Genomic DNA, 14071 nt, shown 5'->3' on the forward strand with positions numbered 1-14071 from the left:
ACTGGGGGGGGGGGGGGTTCAGGTCCTGGAACATTATGGCAGAGGAGGACCTAGAGAGGGTTAGGTTGTTATGTGGAATACTGAGAAATGTTACATATGTACAAAATACTGTATTTTACTTTTGACTGTAAACCATTAACCTCCCCCCAAAAAATTAACTTAGCATTCCCATTTGTGGGAATCTGTCAGACAGAAGCACTAGATGGGGCCACAGGATATTAACACAGAGCTGTTCTCTGCAGTTTTGACAAAACTATGATGAAATTGGTGTCATCCTATCCACTGGCAAAGGACTAGTAAGTAAAAACAGGGATGATGTAATGAAAACCACATTATGCAATATGGTACAGGTATTTAGAAAAGAAAAAAGAAGGTGGACCAGAGAAGTGTCTCAAAAGCAGAGTACTTGCCTTGCATTTCTGAGGCCTTGGTTTGGACCCCAGCACAATATGATAGCCACAAAGACAGAATGAACAGAACTTCATGGACAGTGGAGTGGTGCTCAGCAGGGCCAGGGGATAATAGTTCATTTCATGCACTGCTTTGCCACATGTGAAACTCACATTAGAGCCTGGCCCCCTGCACTAAAGGAAGTTTCGGAGCTGTGGCTTCTTTATTTTTCTCTTTCTTTCTCTCCCTCTGCCTCTGTTTCTCTTCCAAAAATAAATAGACAGCTATGCAGTTACCTCTAGCTATGAGTTTGAAACTGGGTTAGGGCTGACAAAATAGCTTACTTGGACAGTGCGCTGCTTTGCCATGTGTGTGACCCAGGTTTGAGGAAACTTTGGTGTTGTCTCTTTCACTCTCCTGCTAGTCCCTCTCTGTCTTTATAAAGGGGGGAGGGGAGGGAGAAGGGAGAGAGGGAGGAAGGAAGGAAGGAAACAAGGAAGGAACTGGGTTGTAGGCAAGGCTTTTACTTCCTGTTTCCTAATCATGCACACCTTGGAATTCTTTGACAGTTTCTGTGAACATTATGCAGGGCTTTTGAAAGCTGGGTTTCAGTACAGGGGAGGAGTTTGGTAGAGCTGGAGCTAAGGCACTCTGCAAAGGGGCAGGACCCTGGGCTCTGTCCTGATTTGCTCTGTGCATGGGCAGCCACCTCCCCTCTTTGGATGGGAGCCAGAGTGGCTGATGTGTGTGCTGGTGGAGGTGAGAGAGTGGCTGAGAAGGGCATCTGCAGAGCATGCAAGAGCAGCCAGCATTAAGGCCCTGGATTGTAAGTGTGTTTGGTAAAAGGCGATGGAAGAAGCAGCATGACAGGAAGCCTCTGAATTGCTCACTGAGCTAGGGTTCCTGAGCAGAACTGCCCTCACCTCCCCAGCAGCTCCAGACCACACCCCTGCCCTGAATTAGAACCCTCAGGTTGGACAGCTCAGACCCCACTGGGAGGAAACCTTCCTTCCAAGCCAGCTTGGGGGAGCATAGCCTAGCTCCTGAGCCTCAACTCTGAAGGGTAGAGTCGGCTGTGCTCCTCCATCCAAGATGGTGCCAGGAGGATCCCAGAACAGGTGGCAGGAGCTGGGTCAGCACAACACAGTGCCAACGTTATCAGACAGTGAGGCTGGCTCCAGAGAATGAGTCCCCCCCCCCCCAGGGGTGTCCACACAAAGGCTAAGCACAGAGGCTGGTGGTTCCTTGGGGGAGGAGTTGTGTGGAGAAAACCCTTTTGGTGGTCAGTTCTGCAGGTTTTTTTTTTCTTTAAAGTGAAAATACACCTGCTGCTGAAATTAGGGAAGTCAAAGTGGCAGAGCCAGGGAGAGGGGGTGAAGGGAGATTTCAGACAACTAGGAATGTGTTAGCTATGGCTTGGGAGGTGGCGTAATGACTACAGCTTTGCATTAAAAAGCATGAGGTGCTGGGTTTGAGCCTCAGCACCACATGTACCATAGTAATGATATGGTTCTTTCTCTCTTGTTAATGAAGAAAGAGAAGGAGCATCAGAAGTCCCAGGTTCATTGTGGTCTATATACACAATGGAATACTACTCAGCTATTAAAAACGGTGACTTCAGTGTTTTCAGCCGATCTTGGATGGACTTTGAAAATTTTATGTTAAGTGAAATAAGTCAGAAACAGAAGGATGAATATGGGATGATCTCACTTTCAGGTAGAAGTTGAAAAACAAGATCAGAAGAGAAAACAGAAGTAGAACCTGAACTGGAATTGGCATATCGCACCAAAGTAAAAGACTCTGGGGTGGGTGGGTGGGGAGAATACAGGTCCAAAAAGGATGACAGAGGACCTAGTGGGGGTTGTATTTTCATATGGAAAACTGGGAAATGTTATGCATGTACAAACTATTGTATTTACTGTCGAATGTAAAAAGAAATTAAAAAAAAAAGTCCCAGGTTCAGTCCCCTGTACCACCATAAGCCTGAGCTGAGCAGTGCTCTAGTTAAAATAAATAAATTGGGACAAGGCAGTGATGCACCTGTTAAGTGCACATATCACAGTGCACAAAGGACCTGGGTTCAAGCCCCTGATCCCCACTTGCAGGGGGGAAGCTTCTCAAGGGGGAAAGCTTCACAAGTGGTGAAGCAGGGCTACAGGTATCTCTCTGTTTCTCTTTCTACCTCCCCTCCTCCCCTCAATTTCTCTCTGTCTCTATCCAATAATAAATAAATCTTTAAGTTAAATAAATAAATAAGTAAATGTGTTAGTGGCTGGGGGAAAAGCAACAGAGTTGCATGCCTATGGCTCTTGTTTCTGTCTGAATGGTCCTCTGGCTTCTCTCTCTTACATGTAACTCTCTTTATCTCATGAAATAAATAAAATATATCATTTAAAAAGTAAACAATGAGGTCAGATGGTAGCACATCTGGTTAAGCGTACATGTTACCATGCACAAAGACCCAGGTTCAAGTTCCCGGTCTCCACTTGTAGTGGGGAAGCTTCAGGAGCAGTGAAGCAGTGCGGCAGTTGTCTCTTTTTCTCTTAGAGAGCTCTATTCCTCGCTTTCCATCTCAATTTCTCTCTGTCCTATCAAATAAATAGCATTTAAAAAGGAAATAAAAGACTCAGTCTTAAATTAGAGAAAAAAAAAAAACAACCAAAAGCTACAAAACTATTTAAAGAAGAAAGAAGCGTGCTGGTGTTGACAGGAATGTCAAACACCCTCCTTTGTAGGACATCACAAACACTGTGGCCAGCAATTCACATGAGGCTCTGGGAGCTGAAGTCACTCACCCAAGGTCACACAACTAAAGTTGTGCAGTAGCTTTTGCAAGTTCAGAGGGTCCCTAAGGGCAGGGCCAGTCTGGGGCTGAGTGGGTGCTGCCAGCATGGTGATTCAGGTCTGGCGGTTAATTAGTAACCAGCAGGCCCTGCAGCCAGCTCCTAGCTGGCAGGGCTGGAAGGCTGAACACAGCTGATTCAGGAGTCTAAGTGAAATGGGTGACAGGCTGCACCTGCCTGGGAAGGTTTTTCTGCAAACCAGGATTGTGTTTCAACTCAGAGGGACCATATAGAGAGCCAGGTAGACAGAGCTGAGTGAGAGGCTGCTCCCCAGGACCTAAGCTGGGACTCCAAGTCTTCAGGTGAGAAGCTGAACCATGACCAGGGCCTGCTGTCCTGCCAGATTGACTTGTTAGTTTCCTGGCTGATTTCCTTCCTATGAATGTCTTTTCTTCCCTGGTACCCGCCTTTCTAACCTCCTGGTTTCCTTTCTTCCCTCCTGATTTCTCCATCTCCTAGTTTCCTTCCTTTATTATTAGTAATTTTTTTTTGAGCCTCCAGGGTTATTGCTGGGGCTCGGTGCCTTCACTACAAATCCACTGCTTCTGGAGGCCATTTTTCTCCTTTTGTTGCTCTTGTTGTCTATCGTTGTTGTGGTTATTATTGTTGTTATTGTTGGATAGGACAGAGAGAAATGGAGAGAGGAGGGGAAGACAGATAGGGGCAGAGAAAGATAGACACCTGCAGACCTGCTTCACCACTTGTGAAATGATCCCCCTGCAGGTGGGGAACCTGGGGCTTGAACCGGGATTCCTACACCGGTCCTTGCACTTTGCGCCTTGTGTGCTTAACCTACTGCGCTACAGCCCGGCGCCCCCTAGTTTCCTTTCTTTCTCCCTCATGTCTTTCCCCTCCCTCTCTTGCATTCTCTTTTCCTTCCCTCTCAACTCTCTGCCTTTTCCACCACTTAATTTTCTTCCCTCCTAACTAACCAATGTACATACTCACTTTTATTCTACTAACTTTATTCTTTCTTTTTAAAAAAGATTTTTTGATATTTATTTCCTTTTTGTTGTCCTTGTTTTTATTCTTGTTGTAGTTATTATTGTTGTTGTTATTGTCATCGTTGTTGGATAAGACAGAGGGGGAGAGAAAGATAGACACCTGCAGACCTGCTTCACCACTTGTGAATCGACTCCCCTGCGGGTGGGGAGCCATGATCCTTATGCCAGTCCTTGCGCTTTGCACCACATGCACTTAACCTACTGCACTACCGCCCAACTCCCTATTCTTTCCTTTAAGAAAATAAAAGACTTTATTAATGGGAGCAAGAAAGAAACAGAGAACAACATTCTGGTATATTTTGGATCTTATGCTCGAGAGTTCAGTGCTTTATCCACTGCACCACCTTTCAAGCTGGTAGGCTGTTTTTTCTTTTAATTAATTTATTGGTTGTCAAAAAGTCATGACACATTTTTGCATAGAAAAACATAGAAAAATACATCATGACTTTTCTGATAGCCCAGGATTTACTGCCACTGGGCCTTTGAGGCTGTGAGATTCCATCTTAGAGTTACTGTTTTTGATAGGACAGAGAAAATTTCAGGGGGAAAGCTGACGAGACACTCTCTTGAACATACCACTTGTTGCCAGAGGTTCAAGCCTATGGTCCCCACCTGCTGAAGGTATGGAGGCTGGCTTCTCAAGCAGTCAAGCAATGCTTCAGGTGTCTCTTTCTCTCTCCCTCTCTGTCTACCCACCCATCCAAGTTTCTCTCTGTCTATCGAGTAAAATAATGGAAAGTATGAAATGGAGAGGATCCCTGCTCATGGTAGTGTGTGTGCTCAACAGATCTGGACACTGCCCTGGCTAACACACAAGTCTTTAGACACAAATAAAAATGTGTTCAAAGTGACCTTTTTCACCACCCCCTTTTGTTGCCCTTGGAGTAGTCTTGTTGTGGTTACGATTGCTGTTGTTGATGTTGTTAGTTGTTGGATAGGACAGAGAGAAATGGAGAGAGGAGGGAAAGACAGAAAGGGAGAGAGAAAGATAGACACCTGCAGACCTGCTTCACCGCCTGTGAAGTGACTTCCCTGCAGATGGGGAACCGGGGGCTTGAACCGGGATCCTTAGGCCAGTCTTTGTGCTTGGCACCACATGTGCTTAACCCGCTGCACTACACCCAACCCCCTAAAGTGACCTTCTTTATCTGAATTCTTTTTTAAAAAATATTTTATTTATTTATGAGAAAGGAGGAGACAGAACCAGACATCACTCTGGCACATGTGCTGCCGGGGATTGAACTTGGGACCTTATGCTTTAGAGTCCAATGCTTTATCACTGTGCCACCTCCTGGACCACCTTTATCTGAATTCCTTTTTTTTAGTATTTATTTCCTTTTTGTTGCCCTTGTTGTTTTTATTATTGTTGATGTCATTGTTATATAGGACAGAGAGAAATGGAGAGAGGAGAGGAAGACAGAGAGGGGGAGAGAAAGATAGACACCTGCAGATCTGCTTCACTGCCTATGAAGTGACTTTCTGCAGGTAGGGAGCTGGGGGCTTGAACCTAGATCCTAAAGCCGGCCCTTGCACTTTGCACCATGTTGAATTCTTCTTTTTTTTTAATTTTATTTATTTATGAGAAAGATAGGAGAGAGAGAGAAAGAACCAGACCACTCTAGTACATGTGCTGCCGGGGATCAAACTCAGGACCTCATGCTTGAGAGTCCAGTGCCTTGGCCACTGTACCACCTCCCAAAGCACTCCATGTTGAATTCTTAACTTGATCCTGAAATGCTAGGCTATCCTAATAGCCTAATAGCCATCAGACTGCCTGGGTTTGTCTCTCAGTTATATCACCTTCCAGCTATGTGTCTTGATGTCACTTCCCTTCTCCATGCCTCAGTTTCCTTCTCCTTGAAACAGGGATCGTAACAGTTGCTCAACCATGATGTGGTAGGATAGATGTTGTGGGGATAAAGTAAGATCCAGATTGGTATGTGCTGTCACTGGGCTGTCACTGGTAGGCCCTGGGTAGGCAGGTGTGTAAATGAATAAACTGTAGAAGAGTGACTAGTGCAATGACAGAGGCAGGCACAAAGATGGGAGTTCAGGGAATCCGGAGGTGGTCCCACAGGGCTTCTGAAGAAGGGAAATAAATGGATGCAAATGCAAACAAATGGAGAGCTGATGGAGCAGACCCGATTGGCCAGGGGGAGTGTTCAAAGGACAGGGAGCTGTGTCACCCCCACCCACATCTGTATTGCCTTAGCCCCTGTCAGCAGGTCCAGGCAAATGTGAGCAGATTTTTGTTTTGAAGGGACAGAGGGATGCAGGTCTAGTTTGGAGCAAGTTGTGAACAGAAACCATTTTGAAGATTAGTAGGGGCTTGATCAGTCCTTGCAAATTTTCAGGGGTCTGCACCAGTCCAAAGAGTCAAAAGGGGGGGCAGTCAGTGGTGCACTGGGATGAAGCACAAGGACCTGCAGAAGGATCTGGGTTAGAACCCCCACTCCCCACTACAAGTGGTGAAGCAGGTCTGCAGGTGTCTGTCTATCTTTCTCTCTCTCTATCTTTCTTTCCCCCTCTCAATTTCTCTCTGTCCTATCCAATAAAATGGGAAATGTGGCTGCCAGGAGCAGTGGATTTGTAGTGCTGGCACCAAGCCCCAGCAATAACCCTGGAGGCAGAAAAAAAAGTCAAAAGGAGGCACTGAAGCCCAGCTTTTGGTCAGAGAACTTATAAAACAGTGGTGCAGGGGCCAGGTGGTCAAGTGCACACATTTCAGTGCACAAGGACCTGGATTCAAGCCCCTCATCCCCACCTACAGGAGGAAAGCGTCACTAATACAGGTGTCTCTCTGTCTCTTTCCCTCTCTCTGTCTCCCCCTTCCCTCTCAATTTTTCTCTGCCTCTCTCTATCCAATAATTAATTAATTAATTTAAAAAATTGGTACATGAGAGAAAAAGAGGCTCAAGGAGTTGCAAGATGATCAGGTGTGGGAGTCATAAAGATGGGATAGTGTGGTGGTGGGCATGGGGCTGTCAGTGTTCCTGCCAATTAGTACTGAAGTATTAGGTGAGCAGCAACAACCAAAAAAAGTTTCCCAGTAGCACAAGGATAAAATAACAACAACAGGTTGGCAAGATAGCTCACTTGGATAGTGCACTGCTTTGCCCAAGTTCGAGCCAGTCTTCCACTGCATTGAAGGCTTCACTGCCATGTTCTCTCTCTCTCTCTCTCTCTCTCTCTCTCTCTCTCTCTGTCTTTGTGTAAAAAAATCAGATTGGGGGTGGGGCGGTAGCACAGCGGGATAAGCCCACATGGCGGGTTAAGTGCACTTGGTGCAAAGTGCAAGGACCTGCGTAAGGATCCCAGTTCGAACCCCCTGCAGGGGAGTCGCTTCACAGGCGGTGAAGCAGGTCTGCAGGTGTCTCTCTTTCTCTCCCCCTCTCTGTCTTCCCCTCCACTCTCCATTTCTCTCTGTCCTATCCAACAACAATGACAGCAATAACAACAACAATCACTACAACAATAAAACAAGGGCAACAAAAGGGAATAAATAAATATTGAAAAAACAAAACAAGGTTAACAAAAATGGGGAAAAAAAATGGCTGCCAGGAGCAGAGGATTCATAGTGCAGGCACCGAGCCCTAGCAATAACGCTGGAAGCAAAAAAAAAAAAAAAAAAAAAAAAAAAAAAAAAAATCAGGTGAGTAAAGTCTTCTAAAAATCACCCAAAGATTTGGGTCATGGTCTTCCAGGTTTTTTAAAAATTATCTTTATTTATTTATTAGATTGACACATCCAGAAATTGAGAGGGAAGGGGGTGATAGAGAGGGAGAGAGACAGAGAGACACCAGCAGCTCTGCTTTACTACCCATGAAACTTTCCCCCGTAGGTGGGGACCGGGCCTAAAACCTGGGTCCTTGTGCATTGTAACATATACACTCAACCAGGTGCACTACCACCCGGCCCCCCAGTCTTTTTTTTTTTTTAGCCATACACTTCTTTGTGGCGATGTATGTAAATGTTATTATTTCTTTACAGTGATGATATACCTGGTACATCTGCCCCTTTTTTGTTTGACATTGTATCATATATATGTTCCTGTTTTGATTGACCTAGGCTTATCTAGACATATATATTTTAATTAGGTAATCTTCCAATTTATATGTGTGCTAGCATTGATCTTATCAATTCATTCCTTGATTCCTTAGTCAAATAGGAATTGAATACTGACTATATTCTGGGCCCTCCCTGAATATACTGTTGTAAGTGCTAGACATATAACAATGAACAGGGGAAGCCTTTGCCCTCATGGAGCCGGAAGTTCTACTTGAAACAGAAAATAAAGAATTGTGTAATAAGGATGTTAGTAAGTGATATGTATCACACAGTAAAATACAGAGCAGAAGAGAGGACAGGGAGTAGGCGGGACTGGTACTGTAGGGTGACAACCACCCTGGTTTACCCAGCACTGTACTGGTGTTATTTGTATAGAGGAAGGAAGGGGAAACAAAGAGAAGAGAGACACCATAGTGCTGCTTCACCGTCCATGGAGATTCCTTGATGCCAAGGAACTTCCCCAGTGCTATCCATAGTGCCAGGGCCTCTGGCACCGTAAGGTGTGTGCTCTACCTGGTGAGCTATCTCCCAGCCTCCTGTACTGGTTTTAGCACCAAACATTCCATATTCCAGGAAACCCTTAAGTCCCAGGAAACTAGGACAACCAGTCACTCATAATTTTGAAAATAATAATAGTACCTGTCTCTAGGAGAGGTCATATTTGAGCAGAGACCAGCTGTGCTATCAGTGGAAGGCAGCCATGCATACATGTGAGGGGAGAAGATTCCAGACAGAGGGTAAAGTTAGTGCAAGGAGTGGCCTGTTTACATGAAGGATAGCAAGAAAGTCAGAGAGGCTGAAGTTTGTAAAAGAGACAACAGTGGAGACCAAGGTAGAACTGGAGACAGAAGCCAGTGTAGATGGCATCTTGTGGACTATAGGAAGGACTTTGTATTTTAATCTGGGTGTGACTGGAAAGTTACCAGAACTGTGGAGGAGTAAAGGCACATGGTATGATTTACATTTTCAAAGAGTTACTTTGGCTTTTGGCGGGAGAGGGGTGGAGGGCAGGGAGATTTGAGTGCATCAAGATCAAAATAAGGAGACCAGAGGGATGGGAGTGTTGGCTCAGCAATAAGAGTGACTACCCCTCTCCCCCACATGAGTCCCTGAGTTTGAGTCTAGGCATTACATAACAAGAAAGATAAAATCAATGAAACGGGGCCAGGTGGTGACGCACTTGATTGAGCACAGTTACAATGCACAAGGACTCAGGATGGAGCGCCTGGTTCCCACCTGCAGGGGGAAAGCTTTGCAAGTGATGAAACAGGGCTGCAAGTGTCTCTCTGTCTCTCTCCCTCTCTATCTTCCCCTTCCCTCTTGATTTCTGGCTGTCTCTATCCGATAAATTAAGATAATAAAAGTAAATTTTTAGGGAGTCAGGCGGTAGTGCAGCAGGTTAAGCACAGGTGGCGCAAAGCACAAGGATCAGCATAAGGATCCCGGTTCGAGGCCCTGGCTCCTCACCTGCAGGGGAGTCGCTTCACAGACGGTGAAGCAGGTCTGCTTCTATTTTTCTGGTGTCTATTCTTCTCCCCTCCTCTCTGTCTTCCCCTCCTCTCTCCATTTTTCTCTGTCCTATCCAACAGCGATGACATCAATAACAACTACAACAATAAAAATAAATAAATAAAAAGAATTTTTAAAAAATCAATAAAACATCAGTGGGTCAGTGCTCTTGTCTCTTTTCTTTCTCTCTGTCTCTATCTCTCTCTCACACACACACATACACACGTGCACATGCACATACAACACTTATTGATATACCGCACTATAAATATAACACACAGTGGCCTTCATATACACGTTACAATGGCACTCTTTCAGGACTCTGAGCTGCTGAGGAGAGCTGAGAAATGGGAGGGTATGTGAAAGGGGTGTGAGGTCAAGAGCAGGAACCGGCGCAGTCAACAGGTGTTCTCCAGTGCGCCGCACAGAGACATTTTGAGTTCTTAGGATTGTCACTCTGATTTTCCTCCTCTACATAATGAGGCAGAATGAAGGCCCCATCCGGATTTTGTTATTGAAAAATGACCTTGTTCTGGATTTGTGTTTTGTCAATATGACATCCTGACCATCTGTGTATCGGTTCAACATGTCTGTTGTTGAAAGATGTGAGGTTCTGATATGTTTCCCTGGCCTGACAACACTAGACTCCTTTACTTCCGAGCCCACAAAGAATTCCTGAATAAAATAATAAATAAATATTATAAATAAAGATCCCCTGAACCACTGGGCCCAGTGGCCTTCCTGACCACCCCCCACCCTCAACCTCAGCCTTGTGAATCCCTTCACTCTCTGTGGTGATTTACAGAGGTCTGGGAGTGGCATGTGATAACCACACAGACACCCCTCATGTGCTCCAGACCTTGTGAGTAACTGATCATGACAACAGGCAGCAAGGCCTTCAACAACCAGGGTGCTGGCTGGAACCCTCCCTGTCTCCTGCGTCTTACACAGTTGCACAACTGTGGGCCAAACATGTCTGCCCAGGAGACAGCAGGCCAGTATCTAGGAGGTGCCAGCAAGGTAAGGCAGCAGAGCCAAGGACTAAGCAGTCAAAGGCCAAGGCCAGCTGGACTGAGCCAGACACCTGTGCTGGGAAACACCTGCAATTTTCTGGGAGGCAAAGTGCTCTCGGTTGCAGTAGTTAAAGTCTTTGAAACCTGAGTTTCAGTCCTAGATGGTCTACATTGGGCCTGGGCTAGTCCCTTTTTACAGACAGGCCCCTACACCATACACACACATTTATTGATGTACACCAGTATGACTACAACACACATCATGCAGGAGGCAAGTGACATAATTGATACAATGTTGGATTCTCAGGCATGAGGTCCTAAGTTTGATCCCTGGCATTGCATGTGACAGAGTGATGCTCTTAGTTTTCATTCTTTCTCTCTCTCTCTCTCATTAATAGAGAACACAGAAGTAGATCTTTAAAAATACAGTGTGTGTGTGGGGGGGGGAGTCGGACAGTGGCGCAGCAGGTTAAGCGCAGGTGGCACAAAGCGTAAGGACCGGTGTAAGGATCCCAGTTCAAGCCCCTGTCTCCCCACCTGCAGGGGAGTCGCTTCACAAGCAGTGAAGCAGGTCTGCAGGTGTCTTTCTCTCCCCCTCCCTGTCTTCCCCTTCTCTCTCCATTTCTCTCTGTCCTATCCAACAACAACAACAACATCAATAACCACAACAATGTTAAACAACAAGGGCAACAAAAAGGAAAAATAAATAAATATTTAATAAATAAAATTAAAAATAAAGATACAATGGGGCCAGGTGGTGGTACACCCAGTTGAGCACACATTACCATGTGCAAGGACCAGGGTTCAAGCCCCCACTCACCACCTGTAGGGGACACTTCACAAGCAGTGAATCAGGTCTGTAGGTATCTATCTTTCTGTCTCCCTCTCTATTTCCCCGTCTCATTTTCTCTCTGTCCTAGCAAATTTAAAAAAAAAAAAGAAAAGAAAAAAAAATGGCTGCCAGCAACCATGGATGCATAGTGCAGGCACTCATCCCCAGTGAGAACCCTAGTGGCTATCAAACAAACAGATACAGCATATACACCCATGTTACACTATCACACTCATGCATACATATACACTCATTTTCGTGCACACACACACACAGATACCCATGGGCAGACTCATACATACACATAAGCACATTAACATACAGAAATACACATTGGGAAATTCATATATGATGCAGTCACCAGAGCACTTGCATATCAGAGAGAGAGAAAGAGAGAGAGGGAGAGAACATTCACAAATGTACAGATACTGACAAAATCATATTAACATGATGATGCTGGCAGGGTTTCACAAGTTGAGTCCATGAAGTCACCTTTCTGTCGCCTCACATGCTGACACAGATCCCTCTGCCCCCAAGTCCAGGGACACACTTGTACACACACACACACACACACACACACACACACACACACACACACACACACACACACACTCCCATCTTAGCAAGTGCCATACTCCAGGGATTTCCTGCAAACATCTGACAAGCTTCTCTACCAGCCTCCCCTGGGGACGGGGGGGGGGGGGGGGACGGGGGGTGATGTCTCTGAGGGAACAGAAGTCTCCAGTCCCATCGTAGGCAATGCTGGGTCCCATGTGACATCAGCAGTCCCTCACTACTGCCTGCTGGGAGTTCCAGGCTGGGTTCTGCAGTGAGACGGTGCCAGGCACAGACACTGCTGCCCTTGTTGGGAGAACAGAGACGGGCTCTCTTGCCCACCGCCTGTCCTCCGGTGCCAACCACGGGATCTCTCGGCAGCTGCTCATTAGGGTGTTCAGGTACGTGGGCTAGGATGCCCAGGGTCTAGAATGGGATCCCAAGGTGGGCTTCCCAGGAGTGAGTGGGACCTGGCCAGCACAGACTACGCATGGGGTATTGGCTGAAGCCAGGCTGCTTTCTCTTGGGGGGGGGGTGTCCATAGGACTCAAAGGGATTCCCTCCCTGCCCCTCTGGTCACCTCAGTTCCCAGGAGAGGTATGGGATGATGTCTCCAGCTGTCCTTACCACCTCCCAAAGATAAGCAGTCTCAACCCAGAGAAGCCAGACTACAGCCTAGGCTCCACAGCACACTTGGGGATTTGGGGTACACAGCACCCCACCAGCCGCCACAAACATCTGGGCTCTCAGGTGAAACCTTAACACTTGGCCTTGACCTTCCAAGTACAAATGGGGCTATGGAGCACCCTGAGCTGGGCCTGGAGAGGCAGACACTGTGCTTCTGGCTTCACAGACCAGCAGGTCCAAGCTCAGAGATTCAGGCTTGACTCCCTCTGTTGTAGCTCCAGCCCATGGACCCCAGCAACATTCAGTAGATGTCCAGTGGCAGAGAGGTGACAGCACAGAGACGGGGACTCTGAAGTTCAAGGTTGTAACATGGTCTGTATGGGAGGGAGTAGACATCCAGCTCTGTGACACTAGGTAACCTCTTTCTAGGCCTCAGGATCTCTACCTGTAAAGGGGGGGGGGAGGGCTTAGAGGCTGCATTCTGCAAGAGTCCTTCCAGCTTCGCTGGTCACCCAGGACCTGTGGAACTGTCCCGACTCACTGGAATCTTCTTGTCCTGGATTTTCCCCAATCCTTGGAAGGACTGAGTGAATGAGTGAGTGAGTGAATAGGGGGTCAGGGTTAGGGGGTTAACTGCTGACCACCCTGTCTCCTTTCATCTTGAGATGTTTGGTTAGAGAGGCTAGATTCAGAGCTATTTCTTCCTTTCTTCCTTTCTTTCTCTTTTTTTTAAAAGATTATTCTTTTACCTTTTTAGATAGACATAGAGAAGCAGAAAGCCATAGAGAAACAGAGAGAAAGTAAAAGATACCATGGCACTGAAGCTCCCCTCAATGGGGTGGGGGGCAGGCTCAACCCTAAGTTGCATATATGGAAAAACTATTCAAATGAGTGATTTTTGCAGTCCAGGAACTATCTTTTTTTTTTTCTTTAAATTGGCAGGTTAATGGCTTACATTACAGTTGTTGGTGCATGGGTACAATTTCCCATCTCACCATAATAGATGTCTACAAAACACTCTCATTTACCAGGACCTGAAAGCTCCTCCTTCCCTCACCACTTACTATTTTTGAAAAAAATTATTTATTAATTAATGAGAAAGATAAGAGGAGAGAGAGAAAGAACCAGACATCACTCTGGCACATGTGCTGCCAAGGATTGAACTCTGGACCTCATGCTTGAGAGTCCAATGCTTTACTCACTGCACCTAACCTCCTAGACCTCCCACTT

General features: G+C 46.2%; 1 protein-coding gene across 7 annotated transcripts in view; it reads left to right on the forward strand.

Annotated features, from left to right (window-relative positions):
• The first annotated feature begins 3282 nt into the window (after positions 1-3282).
• The window catches only part of SGK2 (serum/glucocorticoid regulated kinase 2), a 43289-nt gene continuing 32500 nt past the window's right edge, over positions 3283-14071 (forward strand). For 3 of the 7 annotated variants that reach the window (XM_060190432.1, XM_060190421.1, XM_060190442.1), the window contains exon 1: positions 3285-3535. The gene's annotated coding sequence lies outside the window, so the exon portion shown is untranslated. Of the gene's footprint in view, positions 3536-12415; positions 12616-14071 lie in introns of all 7 variants that reach the window. The other 4 variants (XM_060190408.1, XM_060190410.1, XM_060190438.1 and 1 more) reach the window with 4 other exon arrangements.

Source organism: Erinaceus europaeus, chromosome 1, assembly GCF_950295315.1.
Source record: "Erinaceus europaeus chromosome 1, mEriEur2.1, whole genome shotgun sequence".
Classification (NCBI taxonomy): Eukaryota; Metazoa; Chordata; class Mammalia; order Eulipotyphla; family Erinaceidae; genus Erinaceus; species Erinaceus europaeus.